Raw genomic sequence first — 11,099 nt, forward strand, 5'->3', positions numbered from 1 at the left:
ATGCATAGGTCATCAATCAAGATTCAAAGAAGCTTTATTGGCAGGACTAAATACACATTAGTTTTGCCAAAGCAAGTGTACAAAAGGGAATAGAGATAGGGACTGTAGGGATGTTGGGTAGGGGCTGTAGGAAAGGTGGATGGGAGCAGATTCAGGATGAGGGCTGTAAGAACAATGGATGGGGTAGATCCAGGGTGGGGGCTATAGAAGTCCATGGCATAGGGAAGGTGGATGGGGGCAGATCCAGGGTAGGGGCTATAGAAGTCCATGGCATATCATAGTTCTCTTTCTCGCAGTCTATGACATTCGCTCACATACCCCGCTGCTACCTCCACTGCTCTCTCTTCCCCCAGCAGGATATATGCTACTCGCAGACACCTCTTGGAGACACCTGGACAGATGAGATCTGCTTTCCTAGGGTCCCATCTTCCACCAAAATCCTCTGTCGCTCGATTTGACAGCGTGGCTGTTGAAACCGCAGCTCTAAGAGCATCCAGGTTCTCAGTGCCAGTGATTCAGATGATGTTCCAGACCCAGGAGCCGGAATCGTCTCTGGTCTGTTATCGGGCTTGGAAACCTTTCTTCTGTTGATGTGAGGCTAATCTCACCATGCCTATGTCTTTCTCTCTCCCTTCTATTCTGGCTTTTCTTCAAACAGGATTGATGCAGGCCTAGCTCTTAGCTCCCTGAAGGGCCAAGTTTCTGTTCTATCGATTTGTTTCCAAAAAATTTACCTTCTCGTTCTCAGGTCAGGACCGTTCTGCAGAGAGTGGCTCACGCAGCCCCTCCGTACCGAACACCAATGGATCCCTGGGACCTCAGCTTAGTTCTGGAGGCCAAGGAGATCCCCTTTTGAACTACTACGAGAAGTCTATCTTTTATTTCGTGGAAGGTGGCCATCACTTTCATGACGTGCGTTTTGGACTGGTGGCTCTTCCCTGTCGCTCACCTTTCCTTGTTCTCCACCAAGACAAGGTGATTTTGCGACCAGTGCCTTCCTTCCTGCCCAAGGTAGTCACTGCCTTTCATCTCAATGAGGACATTGTCCTCCCCTCCTTTTGTCCATATCCAACTCACACTCTAGAGCGGTCACTGAACAGGTTGGACCTAGTCAGGTGGATTCACATTTACCTTCCTAGAACCACCCCTTTTCGAAGGATGAATTTTCTCTTTGTTATCCCCGAGGGTGTGCGTAGAGGCCTTCCGGCTTCTAATGCTACGATTGCTCGCTGTATCTGGAAGGCAATCTTGGAGGTATACCGTATTAAGAACAGAGCACCCCTGAAGGCTCAGAGAAACTGATTTAACGGTGAGTAACCAAAAAATCCTGTTTTGTTCATAGATGTCTCTAGCTCTCCTACATCTACTGAACACTTGCATGATGCAAACATTCAGCATGTCAGGCAGCCAAGACAGTGAGCTGCGTGTACCTACACAGCTCACTGCCTCACTGTGACTGGAAAAAAGGTGAGCGGAGTTCATATCCAATGAACTCCGGTCACCTTAATGACGTCACTGGGGACACCATGTGAACTTTCGCATGGCACATGCGCTGATGTCATTGAGGTAAAAAAGGGAGTCAATTGGCTCTGAACACCAATGACCTTTATGACCGCACCACAAGAGCAAGAGGGAAGAGCGAAGCTAAGGGCCAGAATTGACGCATTTTATGGATGTGCTTCTCCTGGGGTGGCTGAGAGCTGATGTTTTTAGTCTGGTACAGGGGCCAAAATCCATGGCCTTTTCCTAGCCTATTAATATCAGCCCGCAAGTCTCTGCCTAGCCTTTGCTGGTTATTAATTATAGGGGGATTTTACATCATTTTTTGGGGGTAGGTGGTCCCCCATTTTAATAACCAGTAAAAGGCTTAGTAGAGAGCTGTGAGCTGATATTAATCGTCTGGGAAGATCAATTTGTATTACACTCTTCCCAGGCTATAAACATCTGCCCGTTTTCTCTCTGCTGTTTAATAAAATGTCGGGGATCCCACACCATTTTTTTTTTTCCAGAAAATTAATAATTTATTAATTAAAAACATGTACAGTAAGGTACACACATACTGTAATAATTATATGTCACTGACATCTTTTTATTTATGCTATGAATATATATTCTATACTGATTTGTCAAGCTGTAATTTTACTGTACGCGGCAGCTGAAATGTCGGGTTTTCAAGGACATGGGTGTGTAAAAATCGTCAGGATTCTTAAGTGAGACGGGGTAGTAACATGACCGCAAGCATGTGATTTGCATGCTTCTGGCTTCATGCTGATTAGACATCATGTGGCCTCCCGCTCTTTTACCGATGACACCATAGAATCCTGACAGCGGTAGGTGTGCCCACAGTAAAGATTCAAGAGTCTGCAGTCCCAAAGAGTGACTGCAGACTTTCACCATGAGACCAGACAATTCCTTTAAGGAGATTGTCAAACTCTGGTGTAAAGGAGACCTAGGTTAAGTTCCGATGATAGGTTTTTTGTGAGTTTCTGACACTGCATAGTTCCAGCAAAGTGGGTGGGTTTTATAGAAATCTCATGCCCATTGTGCTGTTTTCTAACACAGTGTAAACTCACCTACGGTACGAGATTCAAATCCACAACATATCAGTTCCTCTTGTGGGTACGTTGATTTTTATGTGTATATTTTCCCCATAGTATTCCATTACATACAAAAATCCACAGCTAAAAAATGCACATGCGTTTTTAGTGCATTTTCGCTGCAGAAATGCACTGAAATGCATGTAATCCACACATGACTGTTTTACCAGGAAGTATAAAAGAAAATCAGCTTTATTTAAAATAGCTTAATCTGTTAGCAAGTGAACTCCAGGGTACTTAGGGGCCCGTTACACATAGCGATATCGCTAGCAATATCGCTGTAACATCACCGATTTTGTGACGTAGCAGCGATATTGCTAGCGATATTGCTATGTGTGATACTTACCTCCGACTGGCTCCCCCGCTGGTTATCGCTGGTCACGCGAGAACGTCCTGGACCATTTCTCGTCGGGCGCTTCCTGCTTGGCTTCCTGTGGTGCCAACAAGCGACGCGTGGACGCGGGCGGGAGGACGTCAGGATCGCCGCGTCTGACAGGTAAGTAGCGACCCCCGACCGCTGCTATGTCGCTGGTGAGATCTGCCTGTGTGGCAGCTCACTAGTGACCACTTAGCGATGCACCAGCGATCCATATCGTTGTCGGGATCGCTGGTGCATCACTAAGTGTAACGGTACCTTTACTCTAAAATTGACTGTGTCACAACTAAGCTATCTTCTGACCCTGCTTTTCTGGACGGCTCATTCCAGCCTGCAGTTACAGATAAGCTGACTGGCCCCGTTCTTTGAGACTACTCCAAAGGACCCCCCTCTGGCATGGTCTGTGAGCGTGCCCATGGTTCATGATCGGTGCCATCCCTGGGGAATCTACGCAAAGGACTGTTTCTATGTTCCAGCGCACTCAAGCCAAGCGGGACTGGATACATCAGCACCGTCGAGAGTCAGTGCTTCTCGTTCCTCCATAACAGAGCCAGAAAAATTGTCCACGATTTGCGACGACGGTGGGAGATATTTCAGCCTTTTCCCTGCAAGAACTGCAAGAGATAAGTTACCTAAAATAAGAAACTTGCATAGAAATACATGCAGCCGCAGCTCCAGTCCTGAGTGTCGGCGGGTGTTGATGTGAGAGACTCGTGCTAGTTTCTCGCATCACACATGGTAGTTTGATCCCGGCCTAATACTGAAAATCCACTTTTTTAAAAATAAAATGTATTTAGTTTTTGTATTTGTATTATTTAGCATTGTTTTTAGTTCCATTGGGGGACTTTGCAATGGTCGTTTGAGTGTTTATACAATGTTTTGGCATACTGAATATGTCACAATATTATTGCCTGACAACAATTTAACATTATGAGGCACCAATGAGACCATGTTGCCAGAGGGTCCCAACTACCCCTATGTCACATCGGGCAGTAGTATTGTAAATGGCACAAATCGGTTCTAGCATTGAGGCTGACTGGAAACTCACATATACTCACACTGTATGAGGGTTTTCAGTGGATGATTAGGTTTGTGTAATCGGCTGAACACACAATAGAGAAGGCTGGGTGTGTTACCTGCCCCAGGGGAGATTTGCTTCTGTTTAGCATTTGGAGTCAATCACTGAATGGCTTTGCTGTAATTGCAGAAATTGGAGTTACAGTGTATGTCACTACTCTACAGTACACGTGTCATCTGCATCCTCTGCACAATAAACTGTGAACCATCATTAGATACATAACTGGAAATTCCACTGGATAAAACCCACAGTGCTGGAGGGTCGGGTAAAAGTGATTTAAGTATTGCTTCAGCGATCTTAAGCAACTCATTATGAACACAGGATGCAGGAAGTCGTCACTTAGTTGAGTAAAAACGTAAAAAAAAAAACATTATTGCAGATGATGTTTCTTACCTGCTGAGATCATGTGTACCAGAGATCAAAGTGTTAATATGCCATTCTAAAAAGTGCCAAAGCAGAGTTTACACGTCCAACAGGTAAAAAAAAATGCAAAAGTCCTCTAGTGGGAAAAAAAAGAATTCTGATAATAAAAAATAGCACCATCATTTTTTCATAGAAATATAGAAAAGACAAAAAAACAAGTTTAGATTTTTTTTCATGCATTATGTCAGTAAAAAAAAAATGAAAGTAGCCTCTTCAAAGACTTAAGGTACTGTCTCACTTAGCGATGTACCAGCGATCCCGACCAGCGATTTGATGCGGTCAGGATCGCTGGTACATCACTAAGTGGTCGCTAGTGAGCTGCCACACAGGCAGATCTCACCAGCGACATCACTGGGGTCGGGGGTCGCTACTTACCTGTCACACTAGGCGATCCTGACGTCCTTCCGCCCGGCTCCACGCTCGTCGCTCGTCTCTCCACAGGAAGCGCCGCAGGAAGCTGACGACGAGAAACAGTCCTGGAGGTTCTCGCGCAATCAGCGATAACCAGCGGGGGAGCGGGTCGGACGTAAGTATCACACACAGCGATATCGCTAGCAATATCGCTATAACGTCACAAGTTATAGCGATATTGCTAGCGATATCGCTTAGTGTGACAGTACCTTAAGAGTACTTGAATTCTATTGCCACCTATTGGAAGTAGTGATCCTAAAAGTCAACATCAACTCTTAATCAGATCCCCCATTTGCAGACACATTTTTCACGGTGTTTGCCCCTCATCAATGCAAAGCAGAAGGGTGAGAGATCTGTCCTTTTGGAGAATGTCAAGCCAGTGTAAGGAGACATATAGGCCCTACAATGCTCCATCTGAGAATTTAAATATACAAATATCCTCTTCAGAGAGGAAGAGGACTTGGAATGTTGCAATCCTAAATATTGACCCTTTAAGGAGCCTTGCCACATGACTTAGGATAAGAAGCCAAACCAGACACTCTACTTGCAGACACATGGCAACAAGGTTCCTGTCCTCTTCCTCTCTGAAGAGGATATTTGTAATTTCCCAGAGGAGCATTGCATGGCCTATAAGACTCCTCACACCAGCTTGGAACTATCCTCAAGCAGAAATATATTACCCCTTAAAGCCATTTTTAAATATATATATATATATATATATATATATATATATATATATATATATATATACTGTATATATTTTTTTTTTTATTCTTTTAAGTATTTATTTTTTTACTTACATGTATCCCAGTATGATGCCTAAAATTCTGAAAGTCCCAAATAGCAAAACAAGACCTCAAATAGTGTCACAGATGCAAAAATTATTATTTTAACCTATGATCATTAAGGGATTATATACCTTGTAAAGGTAGGAAAAACGGTCTTCTGCATTGCCACTCTTGGCTGTAAGCTGCAATAATAATCATTGTATATCCAAAAGAGTTTCTAAAAAAGGAAAGAGGTTTTTTTAGCTAACTTGACAATCTGTAAAAGTACTGTCCTTGGAATTTTTTAATGTGTGAAGAGTGAAGGAAATTTACAATGATTGATACAAATAGACATTATGAGTGTTAGCTCTTTTGCAGAAAAGAAAAAGCTTTTTAGCAGCTGTCATAGCAACACAATATAGCACATGCTCTGAGTGATTTATGCGCTACAAACATTGAGAGCTTTCTATGTATAAGGGTAGCTGACATAAAATGATATCCTGGTAAAATGTTTATTGCATATTGAAGCTGGTGACACCCCATGGAATATCTGTACAAGATACCCCTCTTCCATTAGAACATTACTGACACTGAAATTAGAACACTAATCTAAAAGTTGTGGAATTATGGAAATAACAGGATCATAGACATGTCAATGATATGTAAATAATGGAAAAATGGAAACACAATTCTTAAAATATTACAATGCATCGAGAATAAATGCCACATACATAAATATAGGCACTTACTCACCTTGACTGTTATTAGTGGGGTTATTTATGGTTGATATTCTGCCTCGCTGAATGCACTTGGGAAAATCGTCAAGATCCCCTGCTGGCTATTGCCGACCAATAACATCCCAGATGTGCATGATAGCATATCAGTCAGGGAGATGCTGCAGGCCATAGTAGCAGGTATAGGCCATGCAGTTTGCTGACATTAACACAAGCAACATGCAGCCTGGTGCTGTCGTGTTGAAAACCAGCTTCTGTGACACTTTGGAGAAATGGTTGTATCACGGTTTCCATAACCAAATCAATAGGACGCTGAGCTGTTAGTGTACCTGGAATGAAGTCTAGAGGTCTGCAGCTACCATACATTATACCACCCCACCGAGTTATGTTCCCTCAAGAAGGCCTCTTCATGGTGTTGTCCACGTTGTCTCCAGACCAAATCTCCAGCTATCATTCGGTCCAAGACAAAAGCAGGACTTATCACTGAAGAGGATAGACCTCTTTTGTCATCTTGCTTTGAGAGCGATGGCATAAGGTCAATGAAACACCTGTAGCTGGATTTTTGATTTGTAGCCCAATGTCGTTCAATCGCCTTCTGATTTTTTTTGTGCAGACACTGTTTGATTCCTTAGGCTTGGTATGTGACGTCTAATTTTACTTGCAGTACAAAATAGTCATGCAACCAGTGTACAGCCATTTCTCCAAAGTGTCCCAGGAGCCGTTTTTCAACACAATGTCAGGTCACATGATGTTCGTGCTACTGTGAGCAGCCTTTTTGGCCTAAACATACCACCAGTATCTGGAGCATTTCCTGACTTTTCTTCCATTGAGCACATCTGGGACGTCATTAGTTGGCAATTGAAAAGGCAGCTGCCAGCAGCGGATCTTGATGACTTGTATGCCCAAGTGCAACCATTTATAATCTCACTGATACCATGCAGAAGTGTGTAGTGCGTGTATTTCAGTACGTGGCGCTCATTCTTAACACTGAATAAACAGAGTTGTTTTAAAAATATTTTTTTCCAGTTCTTCATTATTTACAAATCATTAACATGACTGACTTTCGACCTTGTGATTTCCATAAGTCCATGGCTTTACTTTCTTGGTGTTGCAATATCAATGTCAATGAGTGTATACAAAAACTGAGTAAGGGGATTTTTATGCTTCTTCTGGCAGTGCCAGATTATTGTCCAATTATGATACACAGACTGTATAGCCATATTAAGTTTTCAAGCATATTACCTGATATCACACCTCTGCATTGCCCATTCGTAGTAGTCTAGTTACAGTATAGTGGTATCTTTTTCGTCCACACACATCTTTAAAATATGAAAAATGCCCCATATTTTTTTCATTCTGATGCGACTTCAGTGGTAATCTCCTGAATTTAAACAGTAACTCATTTTAATTTTTATTTAATAAATCAATAAAACTCATGAAGATAAGAGACTTTATTATATAGTTTATCAGTGAAATCTGCTTCTTTCTCTGCCAGGTATGCCAGTTTCAAAATTCTCAATTTTCAGTATTCAGTGAAAGCAGGTTCTTACATTACTGAGACAGATGACAGCTGCTACTGATTAGGTTCTATGCAGATGGGAGAGAGGATGTGGAGGAAAAAGCTCTGTCTCTGGCTCCTCTGTTCTTTTCTATCACCTCCACATAGAATCTTATCTGGAGCAGCTGCCATCTCCTATCTCAGTAGTACAAAAATCTGTCTTCACTGAATACCGATTTTACTTGGGAATTAAGAATCAGTCCAGGTGGAGAAGAACACAGATGTCTCTGATAAGATACATTACAAGGTCTCTTATTTTCACATGTATTATTGATTTATGAAATAAGTTAACCCCTTAACGACCGCCGATACACCTTTTAACAGCAGCAGTTAAGGGTACTTATTCCTCAGCGCCGCTTTTAAACGGGGATTTTTACTGTCCCCAGTGGTGCGATTGCCGTTATTCATCGAATAACAGCAACCGCAAAAAAAGTCAGATTTTCCATTTATTTCTCTCTTCTCTGATATGATCTAGCATACAAGAGGAGAGAGAAATGGGTTCCCCCGAGCCCCCCGGTTCTTTCGGTCTCCCTGGACCCTCCAGTTCTGTCCCCCGGCCCTCGGCTTCTTCTTCCGGGAAGAAAATGACGGGCGCATGAGCAGTTGGTTAATTTTGATCACTGTGATAGACCCTATAACAGTGATCAAAATAAAAAAAAATAGTAAATCAACCCCCACTCCTTCATCATCCCCTTAGGTAAAAATAATAAAATAAAATGCATTTATTTACATTTTTCCATTAGGGTTGGGGCTAGGGTTAAGGTTGGGGTTAGAGCTAGGGTTAGGGGGGTTGGGGCTAGGGTTAGGGTTGGGGCTAGGGTTAGAGTTGTCTTGGCTGAATCTCTGTCTGTCTCTCAGGCTGTCTCTTGAACACAGGCAGATCCTCCTTTTTATAGGTCACAACTTCTCATTTAGGCATTCCACCACAGGCTGAGGGCAGTTTCACACGTCAGTGTCTCCGGTACGTGTAGTGACAGTTTTCTTACGTACCGGAGACAGTGACACACGTAGACACATTCGAATGAATGTGTCTATGCAGATGTCAGCGTGTTTTCACGGACCGCGTGTCCGTGTGCAAAACACGCTGACATGTCCGTTTTTGTGCAACAACACGGACCCATACAAGTCAATGGGTCCGTGTAAACACGTACCGCACACGGATGCTGTCCGTGTGCGATCCGTGTGCGTTTTTAAAAGTCAAAGGGTTAACATTGAAAATAATTTTTCAAAAACACGGACACGGACACACGGACAGCATATGGACAGCACACGGATGGTACACACGGACATACAGATAGCACACGGATGGCATACGTATGCACACAGACACGGATAGCTCCGGTACCGGTTTTTCTGGTACCGGAATTATCTGGACGTGTGAAACTGCCCTTAGGGGAAGGTAGTAGGGGGCCATCCCTCACAGCTGGAGTGTTCAAACAACATGCATAGATTGTCTTTCATATTGCAGAGCACCAATGGGTCAACATATTAACAAACATTCAAACATTGTGCCTTTGTTTCACAAGAACAGATACATTAGTTAATCAGTATCGAGTCAACAAATGGCAGCTATTGAATAATAAATCAATGACAATAAGGGTCAACAGTCGTTCCCACATGAACTCTAAGGGGTACTTCAAACATAGCGAGATCGTTAGCGAGATCGCTGAAACGCAGGGCCGGACTGGCCATTTGGCAATTCTGGCAAATGCCAAAAGGGCCTGTCTGGTCATGGGCTGCCTTGCCTGCTACTTTGTTAACAGAATCGGTGTTCTCAAGACACCCATACTGTTAAGAGTTGTGACGGAGCACAAAGTCGCTGACTCCGTCACTTACCCCAGCAAGCCACGGGAATCATTAGAAATACTGGTTTTGTAGTAAATCTTCCTTTCCTCCATTTAGGGTAATATTAGTAATATAACTCATCTGGTTCTTGTGGACGGGACAACATGGGCCTGTGTGACTTCAAATGCCAGGGCTGAATTTCAGTCCCAGTCCGTACCTGCTGAAACGTCACAGGTTTTGTGACACAACAGCGACCTCGCCAGCGATCTCACTACGTATGACACAAAGCGGCGACTGGCCCCCTGCTGCGGTATCGCTGATCGGGCTCGAATGTCCTAGGCCATTTTTTGATCGTTGGTGTCCCGCTGGCCAGCATGCATCGATCTGTTTGATGCCATAACAACGACGAGTGACCTCGTTGGCGACTCAGAACTCAGGGACCCAGGCGTGATTTTGCTTTGTCTTTTCAACGCCACCTCAGCTCCGATTGGTGATCTCAAATTAGGATCTTTGTAGCATTTCCTTTTATAGGTCAGTTATCAATTATATGCAATCATAACATTTAACATGTACAGTTATAATAATTGCGTGTCCCCGTGTCAGTGACTGTGGCTCCACGAATAAATAGCGCACTAGCGACTCAGACAGGGACACTAAAGCAAACCCCGTAGTGATAGCGCAGTAGTGGCCACCAATCAGAGCAGAGGGGCGTGGAAAAGGCAACGCTGAAGCACGCCTATCGAGGTCTGAGTCGTCAGAATAGCTGCTGTGAGACAAGGTCCCAACGACCACCGAGGTCGTTATACGGATCACCGTGTCATTGCTGCGTCGTTGAGTAGATCTGACTGTTTGACAGCTTACTAGCGACCATGTAGCGACGTACCAGCAATCCTTACCAGGTCGTATCATTGTCGAGATCGCTGGAGCGTTGCTATGTGTAACGGGACCCTAACTCATGTCCCTGGGCCTACTGAAATAATAATTGTCTAGTTAATTAAGGTACAATGCTATATCTTCACAGGTGTTTTTTAATTTTACAGTAATAAATAGGAAAAATAGGGACATGGAGTACTAATTTAAAATAAAGGAGTCTGTGTCTTTCTTTCAATTAAAGGACTTAATTCTGGCTGTGTATTTTTTTACAATATGACTATGGGGTTAGTAATGGGGGAGTCTTATAGACGCCTCTCCATTACTAATCCCTGGGCTTGATGTCAGCTAACAATAAAAAGCTGACATAAACATCAACCCTGTTACCCCACTTGCCATCCACAATTATATGGGGGCACCCAACATCATTTTTTTTGGAGGGGTGTCCCCCATTTTAATAACCATTAAAGGCTAAGTAGATAGATGTGAGATGATATTAA

The sequence above is a fragment of the Dendrobates tinctorius genome, unplaced genomic scaffold, assembly GCF_039654945.1.
Source record: "Dendrobates tinctorius isolate UK_male_01 unplaced genomic scaffold, ASM3965494v1 ptg000032l, whole genome shotgun sequence".
NCBI classification, from domain to species: domain Eukaryota; kingdom Metazoa; phylum Chordata; class Amphibia; order Anura; family Dendrobatidae; genus Dendrobates; species Dendrobates tinctorius.